Source organism: Lagenorhynchus albirostris, chromosome 11 (assembly GCF_949774975.1).
Source record: "Lagenorhynchus albirostris chromosome 11, mLagAlb1.1, whole genome shotgun sequence".
In the NCBI taxonomy this organism is placed as follows: Eukaryota; Metazoa; Chordata; class Mammalia; order Artiodactyla; family Delphinidae; genus Lagenorhynchus; species Lagenorhynchus albirostris.
Window position 1 is genome coordinate 62,880,579 of NC_083105.1, and position 16,225 is coordinate 62,896,803.

General features: G+C 38.1%; 1 protein-coding gene across 2 annotated transcripts in view; it reads left to right on the plus strand.

Annotated features, from left to right (window-relative positions):
- The window catches only part of LIMA1 (LIM domain and actin binding 1), an 83,909-nt gene that overhangs the window by 2,043 nt on the left and 65,641 nt on the right, over window positions 1–16,225 (plus strand). Inside the window, exon 1 of one of the 2 annotated variants that reach the window (XM_060166260.1) lies at window positions 739–756. The exons of the other annotated variant lie outside the window; for it this stretch is intronic. The gene's annotated coding sequence lies outside the window, so the exon portion shown is untranslated. Of the gene's footprint in view, window positions 1–738; window positions 757–16,225 lie in introns of those variants that run through there. 2 annotated transcript variants of the gene reach the window in all.

Genomic DNA, 16,225 nt, shown 5'->3' on the forward strand with positions numbered 1-16,225 from the left:
TTTTCTTTTTTTTTGGAGCAGGGGACAGGGTGGAGGAGGAAAGGGTCAGAAATGTTTGAAGATTCTTTGCAGCATGTTAATGATCTGAAGTCTGTGGTAGTCTGCAGTGTTCTTCATAAACTGCAGGCATTTAGTAACTGCCTACAGTGTGCCAGTGTTCTAGTATATAGAGGATGAACATGCCACAGTCCCTTCTATATGATTATGTTTTTCATTTTTAAAATAGAGATTTTTTAAAAAAAAAATAGTTCTGATGAACCTAGGGGCAGGACAGGAATAATGACGCAGACGTAGAGAATGGACTTGAGGACACGGGGAGGGGGAAGGGTAAGCTGGGACGAAGTGAGAGAGTGGCATGGACATATACACACTACCAAATGTAAAACAGGTAGCTAGTGGGAAGCAGCTGCATAGCACAGGGCGATCAGCTCAGTGCTTTGTGACCACCTAGAGGGGTGGGGTGGGGAGGGTGGGAGGGAGGCACAAGAAGGAGTGGATATGGGGATATATGTGTACATATAGCTGATTCACTTTGTTATACAGCAGAAACTAACACAACATTGTAAAGCAATTATACTCCAACAAAGATGTTAAAAGAAATAAAATAGAGATTTTGAGTTAATAATACAGACGATGGTTGTTTCATTTGGCAATGAGCCATGGTACTTGATGAACACATTTCTTACGTCCTTTGACATTGTTTCTCTCTGTTCACGCTCTAGGAAAGTGGTCCCACCAGGAATTTTTCGAAAGACAGTAGGTATTTGCATGTATTTTGTGTATCTACAATGATTTTGTTGTTTACTTATGTTTTCAAGTACAAATTTTAATTATTGTTCCTCTTAGGGTTTCAAATATCTGGATTTCCTCTGGTATTTTTCTTTCTTTTTTTTAAAATAAATTTATTTATTTATTTATTTATTTTTGGCTGCATTGGGTCTTCGTTACTGCACACGGACTTTCTCTAGTTGTGGCGAGCAGGGTCTACTCTTCATTGTGTTGCGCGGGCTTCTCATTGCGGTGGCTTCTCTTGTTATGGAGCATAGGCTCTAGGCGCATGGGCTTCAGTAGTTGTGGCTTGAGGTTCTAGAGCGCAGGTTCAGTAGTTGTGGCTCATGGGCTTAATTGTTCTGCGGCATGTGGGAATCTTCCCGGACTAGGGCTCGAACCTGTGTCCCCTGCATTGGCAGGTGGATTCTTAACCACTGCTCCACCAGGGAAGTCCCTCCTCTGGTATTTTTCAACATTTAGAGCTTCTGTATCAGAAAGGTTCATCAAAGACATATATACAACACAGACACAAAAGAATGTTGAGAGTGTGGGAGATCATTAGACATCTTTGCCATAAAAGGCCACCTAACCACAAATTGGGAGAATTTGTCATTATTTATGTTGACAGCAAAACTAGTTTTCAGGCATTCTAAATTCCATACACTCATAAGTAGGTGACTTTCACTGAGATTGGAATTGTACTCTTTCTGCAGATAGGAAAAAGTGTGCCTTGGTTCCTAAGTCAGGAATTTCCATAAGAAAAGACTTTTTTTTTTTTAAGGTTGGTATGGTCTTTCACTGTATGTTTTTTGATAGGAAGTTTAAGTACTTTATTTTGGATTGTGTACAGTAATCTCCAGGTGATGTTAAATTACTTAACACAGACTCTTCAAGGTTCTTTAGTAACAAATGAGCGGTTGTAAGTTGAGTAGTTTCTACTTAATGGTTGTGGAATTGAGATTCTATGGTAAATGGTACTCTTGGTAGGGCTATACTGATTTGTTTATTCTGTGGCTGGAGGGAAAGTCCTTGAGACTCAGTCAAGTTATTGTGCTAATGCAGACCTCTTTTCATAAACAGGACAAGGTTTGACCCAACAATAAATCCATTATTTAGCATGTCAGATGATTTCTTTATATTTGAAAATGTTTCTAGAAACTTCACATGTCCAGTCATAAGAAGTTAACATGGGGAATTCCTTGGCTCTACACTCTCACTGCCGAGGGCCCAGGTTCAATTCCTGTTCAGGGAACTAAGATCCCACAAGCCGTGCGGCATGGCCAAAAAAAAAAAAAAGTTAACATGATGCTATGAAATTTTACATTATTTTTATTTTTAAAGAATTTCTTTAATACTGCTCTGAAACTAAGAACTTGCATGTTTGGGGAAAAAAGATAACAGCTTTTTTGTACTTCTGGTAACAAGTGTGAAGCTGTTTTCTCCCGTATTTATCCTATAATGGAGCTCACTAAATGGAAACTTTACAATCCCTCAAACATGTTTTTTCTTGTACACCAAAGTATTGCCAATTTTTGTTTCATTACCCATAGATTAGTCATTCTGATATGCTTTTACTTGGTTTCAGATTTCCACAACCTTTTTCCCCCATAAACCGAAGCTTAAGCAAATAATTTAAGCACAGGACTTCTTTTCCTCACAGTCAATTTTATTGAACAGGTAATATTTGCTCAGCTCTGATTTCCACCACCAGCACTAGAGGAAACTGATCTGTCCATGCGTAGTACCCAGTGATTTCCCTCTAATGGCCCTGTCACTGCCCTCCTCCTCGTCACTTGACAACATTTGACCAAGTGGACAACTTTTCTGTCCACTTTCATGTGGCTTTCTTGATGTGACTCTATCTGGTTCTCCATCTAACCATTTCCTTCCATGCTCCTTCACTAATTCACAGTCTTTTTGCCCCTTAAATGTGTGTGTTGGCCATGACCTGTCCAGCATCCTGTTCTCCTTATACTCTCTCCCCGAGCAATCTGATCTATTTCCATGACTTCAACTGATACCTGAATGTGAGTGATTTACAAATTAATCATCTTTAAAACCTCTTTTCATATTATATATATAATTCTTGTTTTATTTTCACATATACAAACATCCATACATATTTTGAAAATAAGAATTATATATGCTAGTTACAGAAAACCTGGGAAAAAAATAAATTATGAAGGAGACAAATAGTCCATAATCTGTTCTGCAGAGAAGTACTGTTTGGTGTATTTCCTTTCAGTCTTTTTTTTTTTTCCTTTGATACACACAAACACACTCACATAAACACACAGGTAACTGGGTTCATTTTATTACAGTAGATAGAGTTTTGTATCTGCTTTTCCACTTTACATTATTCCATGATTTTCCATGGCATCAAAATTATTTGAAAACAATTTTAATGGATGTTTAATACCCTATTGTATTGATGTTGCAAAATTTAACTATGTACTTGGATGTTTTGATTTTTACACCGTTATTAATAAGTGAAAAAACTGAGAACAAATTTATGCATAAATCTTTGTACGAATCACTCATTATTTCCTTAGGTTAGATTCCCAGAAGTTTAATTACTGGGTCAAAGGGCATGAAAATTAAAAAGTACTGCTGTCAAATTGTGTTTTCATAAGGACTAGACCAATATTCTCACCTATGGTGATTGTGAGGGCCTCTTAGTGCATCCTTCGTTAACACTGAATCTTATTTTTTTATCTTTACTAATTTGATAAGCAAAAGTGATTTAATTTGTATTTCTCTAATTACTAGTGAGAGTGAACATTTTTCATACCTTCATTTCCATTTCTGTGAATTGTCTTTTGGTTAATCTGTTCCCATTTTTAAATGTCTTAATTTTTTTTTTTTTTTTTTTGCGGTACGCGGGCCTCTCACCGCTGTGGCCCCTCCCGCCACGGAGCAGAGGCTCCGGACGCGCAGGCTCAGCGGCCATGGCTCATGGGCCCAGCCGCTCCGCGGCACGTGGGATCCTCCCGGACCGGGGCACGAACCCGTGTCCTCTGCATTGGCAGGCGGACGCCCAACCACTGCGCCACCAGGGAAGCCCAAATGTCTTAATATTTTAATTATGTTTTTTATTTGTTTGTTTGGAGTTCTTTCATTTATTTGGGGCTTTGGGGGAGGGAGTACAGGTTTTTATTAGGCCAAACTGAATGAGTGGAGTGATTAAAGCGGAAAGTGTATAGAAGTTGACATTATGGTGTTTTACATGTCCATTATTTTGAGAATCCAGAGCTTGTGATGGATGGAGCAGCACCGCAAAATGGAAAGGGTGCTGGCTTAAGAGTCAGGATTCCCAACTTAGTGTTGGGAACCAACCACTTAGATGATCTTGGGCAAGTCATTCATCTTCTCTGAGCCTCATCTGTAAAATGAGAGGGTTGGGCTATTGATCCCAAAATCCATACAACCTATGTATCAAAAGGATGACTTATGAACCACTGCTCACTAGACATTGTGAAATTATTTTCTGTCCCATCCCTAACCCGGCACACATGTTAAATACATAGAGCCAAGGAAAGACTGGATGCAATAAAGGCAGTTTCCCTAGGGGTGTCAAGGCTTAGTGGAGCTTGGGGGCAATTTAATGTATTTGTACTCTCAAGACAATAGAAATTACAACAATCGGTATTTTTAGGCACTCCCGTAGGTTGACACTTGATTACCTGGTAAAGTACATCGAAAGAGCCCTGCTGATCTATGCCACAAAGCCCGATCATCTCTAGTGCATATAAAGCAAGTCTCTTTATGACAAGATGTTTAAGCTACCAAACCAAGTTATTTAATAACTTCCCCTATTCCATACAGAAACTATTCTTAGTGTTTTTTTCTTTGTGATTTGTATAAGCTCTTCGGTTTTTTGTTTGTTTGTCTTTAACTCTTAGTTCCGCAACCAGGGATTGAACCTGGCCCTGACAGTGAAAGCGCTGAGTCCTAACCACTGGACCACCAGGGAATTCCCATATAAACTCTTCATTTTAAGAATATTAATTCTTTGTTCTATGGTCAAATGTTTAGTTATTTTAATTTCGTACGTGGTATATTATTTCTTATCTATAAATCTTTTTCTTCGGGATTTTTCTGTTGCTTTTATGTTCAGAAGTCTTTTGCCATCCAGAGATGGGTTAAGTATTCACTTCAATTTCCTTCTAAATTTTATGGTTTTACTTTTTATATTCTTTAATTTGTCTTGAATTTACTTTGGAGTACCTAACCAGTGTGTTTAGTGCCTTTGCATATCTTCTGAGCCCAGATCCATATTTCCAACACCTGGTAGACCATGTGGATGGTCCCTCTGCACCAGGTACCTGCGTCCACCTAATTTCCCTAGGGACAAGGATAGAAGTTGTGTTGAACACTTCCGTCCTTCTCTCCTCCCACATTTAATCACCAGCTTTGGTTGATACTATCCCAACAGTGATAATGGCTCTTCTAATTCAGCTCCCCCTTTTTTGTTAGAGTTCTTGAGCAATCCTTAGAGTTGGCTTCAATTTTTCCCTTTCAGTCCAGACTTGTCATAAAAAAATAGAACACTGATTTTCAAAGTATGGTTTCCTGATTATCTGTCTCAGAATCACCTGGGGTGTTGGTTTAAAAAGGAGATTCTTAGGTCCCACCTAGACTTACAAATCAATGTATCTGGAGGGATGGGGCATGGGAATCTGCAGTTTTAAGTACCTGAAGAGATTCTTTTACGTACTTAAGGGGAACCAAAGCCCAAGTAAATCAAGTCTAAATTTCTCTGCATGCCATTCAAGACCCCAACTTCCACACCCTGACAGCCTATTTTTCCAGGCTTATCTCTCACATCACTACCCACCCACCTGGCACTGTAGCCATACAATGATTCACGGTTTCCTGGACCCACCCTGTCCTTTCCTGCCTCTGTGCCTTTGCTCATGCAGTTCCCACAGCCTCAGACTCCCCCCTTCCCCCCCCTTAAATCCTTTTTCCTTAAGAGCTCAAATAAAATGCTACTTTAAAAAAATGAAACCTTTTCTAAAGTCTTCTATTTGAATCAGTGGCTCCCTCCCCAGCCTTCGGTTGGCACTTTATTTTTACTTCATTTTTTACCTTAGTGCTGTCACTGTTTATGAATTATTGCTTCCTTAATAGATTGTAAACCTTCTAAGTGTGAGAACCTTGCCTTTCCTTTTCATTTTGCAACCATTATACATGTAATAAGCAATTAAATACTCATAGAATACATTAAATATATCTCATGTTGCAAACACTATTGTCTAACAATGTTTGACATCACATCACACTGAGAATAAAATTAAAATCTTCTACCATTCCTTGTAAATCCTATTTAAACTGGCTCTGTCATCATTTCATACTTCTCACTCCCTAGCCATATTATTCCTGCCTCAGGGCCTTTGCATTTGCTATTTCCTTTGCCAGGAAAACTCTCCCATCTCTTCTCTTCACCTGGCTGGCTGCCTGTCTCCTCCCCATCATTCAGGTTTCACCTCAAATGTCATTCACTCAAAGAGGCCTTCCCTGGCCAGTATCTAAAGTATCTGCCCCCTTTCCTACCACCACTCCAGTTACTCTCTTTGTATTTCCTTCACAGCACTAATCACAGTGTTTAATTGTCCAGCTTCCCCAGTGGAATGGAAGCTTCATGAGAGCAGAGACCTTGTCTGTCACTTTTAGTGTTATATCCTGAGCAAATAGAGCACTGCATGACACATGGTAAGTGCTCAAATATTTGTTGAATGAATGAATGAGCCTTGAAGAGAGACTTCTTTTAACAAGTCTTGTTTTGGTTTGCAATCCAAAGTTTTGTTGTGGTTTTTTTTTTTTTTTTTTAATGGACAACAGCTTGAGATATTTCCATCAGGGTTCAAATCAGGTAGCAGTCTCCGAGGATTTCTGAAGGTAGCAGGACAAAGGTTTGGATACTGTGATAGGCAGGATTCAGTTCCACCTGAGTGCAGGTTTTCCAAGATGTTCCCAGGATCCAGGCCACTATTTTACTACCACTGTCAGCATCTACTTTCAGGGTTATTACTGCTGGCCAATACTAGTCTATTAGCTCTCATTACATTTTTAAAAGCAAGTATAGCAAAACTAGAACCAACTGACTAGAATTTTCAAGCAATCAGAAATTTTATTCTGCTTTCCTTCTCTAGGAGAAAAATAAGAAAGCTACCTAGAATCCTCAAGGAAAGATGAAATTATTTTCATTATACTTACTACATGCCCTGAAATAGGACAGTGTATTGATTAGAGAAGTTTTTAGCAACAGTCTTAATTAACCAAGGGGTTTCTTGTTAACATCTAGCCAAACCAGACAATGTTAAGTAATCAGTTCTAATTTTTTTCCAATTTATCCTCATTGGGTAGAATAATTTTTAATCCCACTAATTTTTTTCCTTGAAACTGGCTTGAAATTTTATTAAAAATTATAATAGTTTTATAGCAATTTATACTTTTCAAAGTAGTTATACTTTTATTTTCTCACTTAATCCTCATAACCACCCCTTGTGAATTATTATCTGTTTTTGAGATAAAGAAACTGAAACCTACCCAAAGAAGCTGATTGACTTTCCCATGGAGAATAAAAGACCACTACTCAATAAATGCCTCTCAATGGCTTTTTAAAAACAGCACCATAATTTGATGTAATTTTAGAAGGTAAACAGTAAAATGTAATTAAATCATTAACATTAATATGTTTGTAGCCAGTCCTTAAGAAATATGATGCATAGCATTGGTTCACATAAGTAGCAAAATTGTATCACTTCTGTGACTGTGTGATTTGGTAATTCTTTATGTGACCAGCCTCGGCTATGCTTGTCCTTGATTAAAGCATTGTTCTGGGTTAGCTTCTCAGATTTTTACAGAAAGGAAAGATTAGAGAACTTGCCTAGAGAAGAGTCACTTTTCAGTAAACCTGTTTTAATTCTCCTACTTGAAGGGATTGGTTAAATTGATCTGAACTGGCTTTTAAGATTGAGCAAGTCCTGAAAAAAATACATCATCTAAAATTTCAGATAAGAAGAATGGAAGCCAGGCCCTTCCTGGAAATGGCCAGGAGTGAAACTAAGAAGCCCTGTATTTGGAGAAAACTTGATTAATTATTAAGGACAAAGGACTGGTATAAGGAGGTTATATCTTTAACAGATGCAGCCTTCTTAAATAAGTGTATATATTTCTTCTGCTTTGACATTGCAAAGAAGACTCTTTAATTAGCCACTTTGTCTTAATTAGCATGTAATTTTCAAGACCTGGGAGTATGTAGTTCATAGGCAGACACTCAATTATGCAGGTGGGTCTCTGTCAAGATATGTGGGAACTGAGAACTTGGATAATACTGTTTTTCATTCATATAACAGGTATTTATTGAGCTCCTGCACTGTACCAGGAACTGATATTTGATGCATCTGATGTTCAAGTATGAAATGGTACAAAGGTTAAAGAAGAAACAGGAATTCAGAGTAAATCCATGTTTTGTGTAATGGCCTCAGTCAACTCTAAATTTCTATATTCTTTTTCCAGTTAACTATACTTTTCTCTAATTTTCACTTTAAATTTGAAGTTATTGATATCATTATCTGTGGGGGCTTTGTTTTGTTTTGGGTTTTTTTGTTTGTTTGGGTTTTTTTTTTACTTACTTGGAGAGATTTTCCTTGCTATGTGTGAAAAAATACTGGGAAAAAAACCTCACTGCATTGGACTATGTTTGTCCTTACAGTGAGTTAATTATCAACTGGGGGGAAGGAGGAAGAAGAACCTAGTGAATAAGTAACAAATTAGATTTGAGAGAAGAGATAGAATTAAAATTGGATTAGATCTGGTAATTCCTTAATTTAAAGGAAAAAAAAAAGATCAGAAAGGTTCTTGGTCGGTTCTTCATGACCTAAAAATTTTAGACTGAAGTCAGTTTGTAAAGGCCATAATTGGGGGTTACTCTTTAAACTGTCTAAATAAGCTTTGTGAAGATTACCACAATTATGTAAAAAGCTAATGTGGGTTTCAAAAGTACAAGAAGATAAGATATTCAAATGAATGAATAAAGTAATAGAAGCATGTAAGAAAATGATAATTATATCATCTTCAACTTAGAATTTTTACAGAGGTGTTGAGAACACCTAAAATTTGGCCCTTTCAAGGTATAATTTGACAGAGGTTTAAACTTTTTGGTGCAGAGAAATGGCGTCAGGGTTTTGAGCAGCTGTAGTTTTTCTGGTTGTAACTACCAGTTTCTCGGAGACAACATCAGAGATGTTCTTTTTTTTAAATTGCTGATTTAACAAAAATAAGTAGACCATGAAGTACAGTGTGCATTGGAACTGCATTTCTGGTTTATCCTTTGTGCTTGAGATCATTGTTTCCATCCCAGCCTTCTAAAAAATGAGTAAGAGCTAGGATTTATTTAACCTCTCTGGGCCTCAGTTTCTTCACCTATAAAGTGGGACAATACTATTCTGAATGTGTTACTATGAGGATTAATAAATTTACATTTGCAAAACAATTAAAACAATATCTAGTACATGGTAAATGTTCAGTGAATGTTAGCTATTGTTATTACCACCACTACTGTCAATATTTATTAAGCACTTATTTTAGCACTAAGCTAAAGGAACATCTTAGAGATGATGAAACTAAGGCTTAGAGTGATTTTCCTAATTTTACTTAATAGATAAGTGGTTGGGAATTCCTGGCAGTCCAGTGGTTAGGACTTGGTGCTTTCACTGCCAGTGGGCCCGGGTTCAATTCCTGGTTGGGGAACTAAGATCCCGCAAGCTGGGTGGTGTGGCCAAAAAATAAATAAATAAATAGATAAGTGGTAGACTCAAGATGTGGACCTGAGCTGAAAGAAACTGGGGCAGAATTGCCTTAGAGGTGGAACAGGCTGGGGTATGTGGCCCAGCCGTTTCCATTTCTAGTTTTGAGACACTTTGAGAGTGGCCCAGACCACCCCCAGATACAGGGAGGATGTGATTTTCAGTAAATCATCAGAGCACGGACATTAGGGTCTGTCACACTTTTTCAAATCCTGGCTCTGCCACTTACTAGCTGTGTTACCTTGAGCAAGTTATTTAACCTTTCTGAGCCTCTTCCTCTGAAAGACGAGAATAGTATTTATTTCATGGGATCATTAAGGATTAAGTGAATAAGATCAAATGGAATGAATGTCTTTGCATATAACTGATCCCTATGCTAAGGTGGCTCAAACTTTTACCTGATTCGGACACAGTCATCTAGATGGTGGGTGATTAGGGTCTATGTTTGCCTCCCTGCTCTGGCCTGATGACCCCGGGATCAAGCCAAAACTGCACTCCCAAAGCTGTTTTTACATTGGAATCATAGGGGACCCTTTTCAGAAAAATTAGACGTGTTTGGACTCCGCATGAGAGATTCAGATTCCAAAGATGATCTTGATATTCAGAGCACCCTTCCCCTCACACGACTAAGAAGCCTTAGACTGGCTAGTTGAGGGTAGCAGCTGAAGCATAACCACAGAGTGATCTTAATGCCTGGATTGTCACATAGTGTCAGTCAGACTTCTCACAGGGTTGTGCTGTGCTGGGAATATTGATGAGCAATCAAGGGGTGGGTACCCTACAGAAGAGAACTCTACAGAAACGAAGGTCTCATCTGTATAGTGAAGCAACATTTCTATTTGGAAAGAATATTAATGAGATCTGGATAGGAATCAGACACCAGGAAAGACAGCTGCTGTGAGAGGCAATTTGAATTGTACAAGGAGTTACACATGATATTCAGAAGGTCCTTGTGCAAATTTAAAAAGTAATTAAGTTGTAGAGATAATAAACAATTTATAAATGACCTTTTAAAAATAAATGTAGTTTCAAAAAGTAAGTGTATTAAAAAAAAAACAAAAAAACAAAAAGTAAGTGTATTAAGTGGCCAATATACATTTTAAAATATGCTCAACCTTCCTTATGATTAAAAGAATAAAAACTAAAACAATAATGTACCATTTTTCACATATCTAGCAGACCGGAAAAAATAAAAGTGATTAATAATTCTCAGTATGGGACTTCTCTGGTGGTCCACTGGTTAAGACTTTGCCTTCCAGTGCAGGGGGTGGGCGTTCAATCCCTGGTGGAGGAGCCAAGATCCCACATGCCTCGTGGCTGAAAAGCCAAAACATAAAACAGAAACAATATTGTAACAAATTCAATAAAGACTTTAAAAAATGGTACACATAAAAAAAAAATCTTAAAAAAAATAATGCTCAACATTGACAAGGATGTAGAGAATAAGCTTTCTCATATAGCTAATAGTTCAAATATACATTGATGCAAAATTATATATAAATTGATGTAACTTTTTTTGAGGAACATTTGGAAATGTCTATTAAAAATTTTAATACATAAGTCTTTTGAACCTATGAAATGCTGTTTTAGGAAGTTACACCTTAGATGCACACCTGAAAGTAGGCAATAGTAGAAGCATGTTCACTGCAGTCTTGTTCTTGAAAATGAAGAACCTAAAACCACATAAATGTTCATTGACACGGGCTTCATTCAATAAGTCATAAACTATTGCAGAATGAAATAGTATGTGGTACTGAAAGGTTGAGGTAGATCTGATCTGTACATCTTAATGTGGGAAGCTGTCCAAGAAGAAATAATTACTGAATAGCACATCAACATAAAACCATTACAATTTTTAAAAATGTGTGTTCACGTGTGACATGTGTTAACTTCTCTGTGCCTCAGTTTTCTCATTTGTAAGATAGGCATAGTGATAATAGCTTCCTCATGAGCTGTTGTGAAGATAAAATGAGATAATGTATACTGAATGCTTAGAACGGTGACTGACACATAGTACTATATGTTTGCTGTTAATAACATGTATAGGCAATATCAGAAAATCTTTACTCCAAACTGTGACAGAGGTTACCTTTGGGAAGTAGAATTGGCTTGGGAGAAGGGGTGGACAAGAGCAGGTAGAGGCTTCTGTTTTGTATATTGTATATTTCCACCTAATTGATTATGATGAGCAGGCTCATCCTTTGACCAGTCACTCTGACCAAGGAAGCTAGACAGTGAAGAAAATGGCAGCTTGAAGTGTTTGTTGAGACCAGTGGAGGAGATGTTCCCCAGAAGGAAGGAGGAGGGTGAAGGAGGGTGGCGGTGTGGGGAAATGGGAGGGACGCTGATGGATTACACCTTGGCTGCTGGAACTATTTTTGAAAACTACTGACCTAATTAAAGAAAAAAAATTTGATTGCACATTCCAACACTTATATATGGACTTATCCTTTTTGCAGTTTAGTTACGTTTATACTAAAAAAGTGAATAATGTTTAATTTGATTTTTAAAAAATTTTATTTATTTATTTTTATTTTTGGCTGCGTTGGCTCTTCGTTGCTGCGTGTGGGCTTTCTCTAGTTGCAGTGAGAGAGGGCTACTCTTCGTCTCAGTGCGTGGGCTTCTCATTGTGGTGGCTTCTCTTGTTGCGGAGCATGGGCTGTAGGCACTCGGGCTCAGTAGTTGTGGCTCACGTGCTCTAGAGCACAGGCTCAGTAGTTGTGGCGCACAGGCTTAGTTGCTCCGCGGCATGTGGGATCTTCCCAGACCAGGGCTCAAACCCCTGTCCCCTGCATTGGCAGGCGGATTCTTAACCACTGCCCCACCAGGGAAGCCCCTAATTTGACTTTTTTAACTTTTTATTTTATATTGGAGTATAGTTGATTAACAGTGTTGTGTTAGTTTCAGGTGTACAGCAAAGTGATTCAGTTATACATATACATATATCTGTTCTTTTTCAAAGTCTTTTCCCATTTAGGTTGTTAAATAAAATCTGATATGTATTTTACGCTTACGGAACATCTCAATACAAACTAGTCACATTTCAAGTGCTCAATAGACTTTCTTTTTTTTGGCCACGCCGTGAGGCTTGTGGGATCTTAGTTCCCCGACCAGGGATGGAACCCATGCCCGTTGCAGTGCAAGCACGGAGTCCTAACCACTGGACCGCCAGGGGTTTCCCCTAATTTGACCTCTGAATAGAAACTACAAAAAATAATTGCTCAAAGTGCCCAAAACAAACATTTGAGAAGAGATGGATAGCTTTTCTAATAATTATGTAATTAAAATTTCAGTGTTTTGAAGAGACCACTAATTTCTTTCCATTATACAATATTATAAAGAGAGTAATTTTTGCACTAAAAAAAAGTCAAACAGCTGAAGCAAAAATTACATTTATGGGGCTTCCCTGGTGGCGCAGTGGTTGAGAGTCCGCCTGCTGATGCGGGGGACGCGGGTTCGTGCCCCGGCCGGGGAGGATCCCACATGCCGCGGAGTGGCTGGGCCCGTGAGCCATGGCCGCTGGGCCTGCGTGTCCGGAGCGTGTGCTCCGCAATGGGAGAGGCCACAACAGTGAGAGGCCCGCGTAATGCAAAAAAAAAAAAAAAAAAAAAAAAAAAAATTACATTTATGAATTATATTTTATCAGAGTCTAATGACATAGGCCTTGTTAAGACAATGTGACAAGTAAACTAAGCCCAAATGTGTATCCTGTTAATGAAGCCTCTGGAATAATGTTTATTGAATGTGTCTTAGACACGGAGGCATACAGAGACTGACAAGATCGGGCTGTGACCTCAAGCTATGTGCTAGGCATGGTATACATTTATTATCTCCTTTTATGTTTAGAACAACCCTGTAGGGTAGGTTATCATCCTCATTTTACGTAGAAGAAGAGGGTAGTACAAAGAGGTCACCATGCATCTGGTTAGCACTGGAATCAGAATTGGAGTCAGTTGGTGTTTCCATGATAACTTACTGCCCTGCCTCCAGATAACCATTGTGGGAGGATGGGTGAAGTGAGCCCTGTATGGGGGTACACTGAGAATTCTCAGGGACCTCAGTGATATCTGTCATCTAGTCTAGTGACTTTCAAACTATAATTTTTTAAAATAACAGTTTTATTGAAACATAATTCATGTAACATACAATTTACCTATTTAAAGTGTAAAATTCAATGGTTTGTGGTATATTAACAGAGTTGTGCAGCTATCACCACAATCCATTTTACAACATTTTCATCACTTCCTGGAAAAACCCCATGACCATTAGCAGTCAGCCCTTCTCCCCCACCCCCAAGTGGTAAGCCATCACTACTCTACTTTCTGTTTCTGTAGATTTGCCTCTTCTAGACATCTTCTATAAATGGAATCATACAATATGTACTCTATTGTGACTGGTTTCTTTCACTTGGTATAATTTGTTCAAGGTTCATCCATGTTGTAGCATGTATCAGTACTTTTCATGGCTGAATAATATACCTTCATATGGATAAACCACATTTTGTTTATCTGTTCATCAGCTGATGAACAATGGGAATGTTTCCACTTTCAGAAACATTCGTGGACAAGTTTATATGTGGATATGTGTTTTCATTTCTCTTGGAGATACACACACACACATGCATACATACATACATACCTAGGATTGGAATTGTGGAATTGCTAGGTCATACGATAATTATATATTTAACCTTTTGAGGAACTGCCAACTCTTTTCCAAAGCAACTGCACCATTTTAGATCCCCATCAGCAGTGTATGAGGGTTTCATTTTGTCTACATCCTCGCCAACACTTGTCAAACTATAATTTTTTTTTAACCACGTGCCACAGGGGGAACTATTTTACATTCTTACCCAGTTTATACACATACAAACTGAAACAAAAGCTGTATAAAAGAATATTTATCTCTCCTATGTGTGATGCACTCTAACATTTTCTGTTTCATTCCATTCTTCATTAACATAAACAAACAAGCATGCTGGTTCTGACCCACTAAAATTGATTTTATGACTCATTAATTGTGACCCGCAGTTAGAAAAACTAGGCTATTTTAACCCCTTCATTTTACACAAGAGGAAATTGAGGCCTTGAGAGATGACTTGTTAAGCAGATGATAGTGTTAATTAGTGGCAGATTAAATAAAGATTAGAGCTCAAGCCTGTTGGCTTCTTGCTTTAACTTTAACATCTCAATAAATTTTAGTTACCCTCATATTCAGTAGATAATAAATTGGAATTTCTATTCAGATACCATATTTTTAACCATGTATATTTTTCTCAAGCAACGTTTTAAATTCAGCAACAAACCAATCTAGAGAAAAAAGAGTAAAAAGAATTCAACTTTGGGAAGTCCACAGTGGTCCAGTGATTAGGACTCAGTGCTTTCACTGCAGTGGGCCTGGGTTTGATCCCTGGTCAGGGAACTAAGATCCCACAAGCCTCGAGGCATGGCAAATAAATAAATAAATAAGCCGTTAAAAAAAAATCTTCAGGAAAAAAAAAAACTCAATTTTATTATCATGAGTTATTGGTCTGCACTATATATTTATTTATTTATTTATTTATTTATTTATTTAGGCTGTGCCAGTTCCCAGTTGTAGCACGTGGGATCTTAGTTGTGGCATGAGAACTCTTAGTTGCGGCATGCACGTGGGATCTAGTTCCATGACCAAGGATGGAACCTGGGCCCCCTGCATTGGGAGCACGGAGTCTTACCCACTGGACCACCAGGGGAGTCCCTGCACAGTAATTTTGTGCCATCTGGGCAGGGAAGTTCAAGATGAACCTAGATGATGGGCAACAAATTTATCAGTTCAGTGACCCAGGTTCATTTTGTCCAAACCTCAGTTAACCTTTGAAGGGCAGCCATTTTTTTTACACTGCCAAATTTGAATGACAATGCAAAATTTGAAATGAACAATATAAAAACATCTTATGCTGCTGTTTTTCCATTTTTCTTGGAATACGTATAGATCTTAGACCTTTTTATTTCAATGCTTTCCAGCATATGATGGGGAGAGACTTCCAACACTAGAATCACTTCAAGGTTCTTGTTAAGATGTGGTCTTCCTGGACCCTACTCCAGACCTAATGAATCAGAATTGTGGCATGGGACCTGGAAATCTGTATTTTAAACAAGCTTCCTGGGTGCTTTTTTTTTTTTTTCTGGGTGCTTCTTACGAACACTTGAGTGACCTACTGAATTAAGTCTCCCCCCTCTTTGTTTCTCATCTTAGCTCTCTTTTAGTTTCTAGAATTACTATTTAGCTTTATTACCTGAGGAGCCAGTTATTTGTAAGAAATAGCATTTGTAAGAAAATACCTGAAATATTCCAACAGAGGGAGTGAACTAAAACAATCTGTATAGATAAGGTTACGTTTTATTATGACTGAGTTTAATGCTAGAGACCATTTTTTCGGTGGCTATATCCTCTGGTTTCCCATTATTTGGAATGATTTATCTCGGAATAAACAGACATAACCCACTGTTTTGTTTCACTTTCTTTCCCCCCCAAAGTACTAGTTTATAAAAATAGGTGAATCCAACAAATGATTTCAGATAGCTGGTAAACCTCCCTTCATTTAACAAATACTTGAGTACCCACCCATGTGCCAGGCACTGTTCTGAGAGTTAAAATACAAT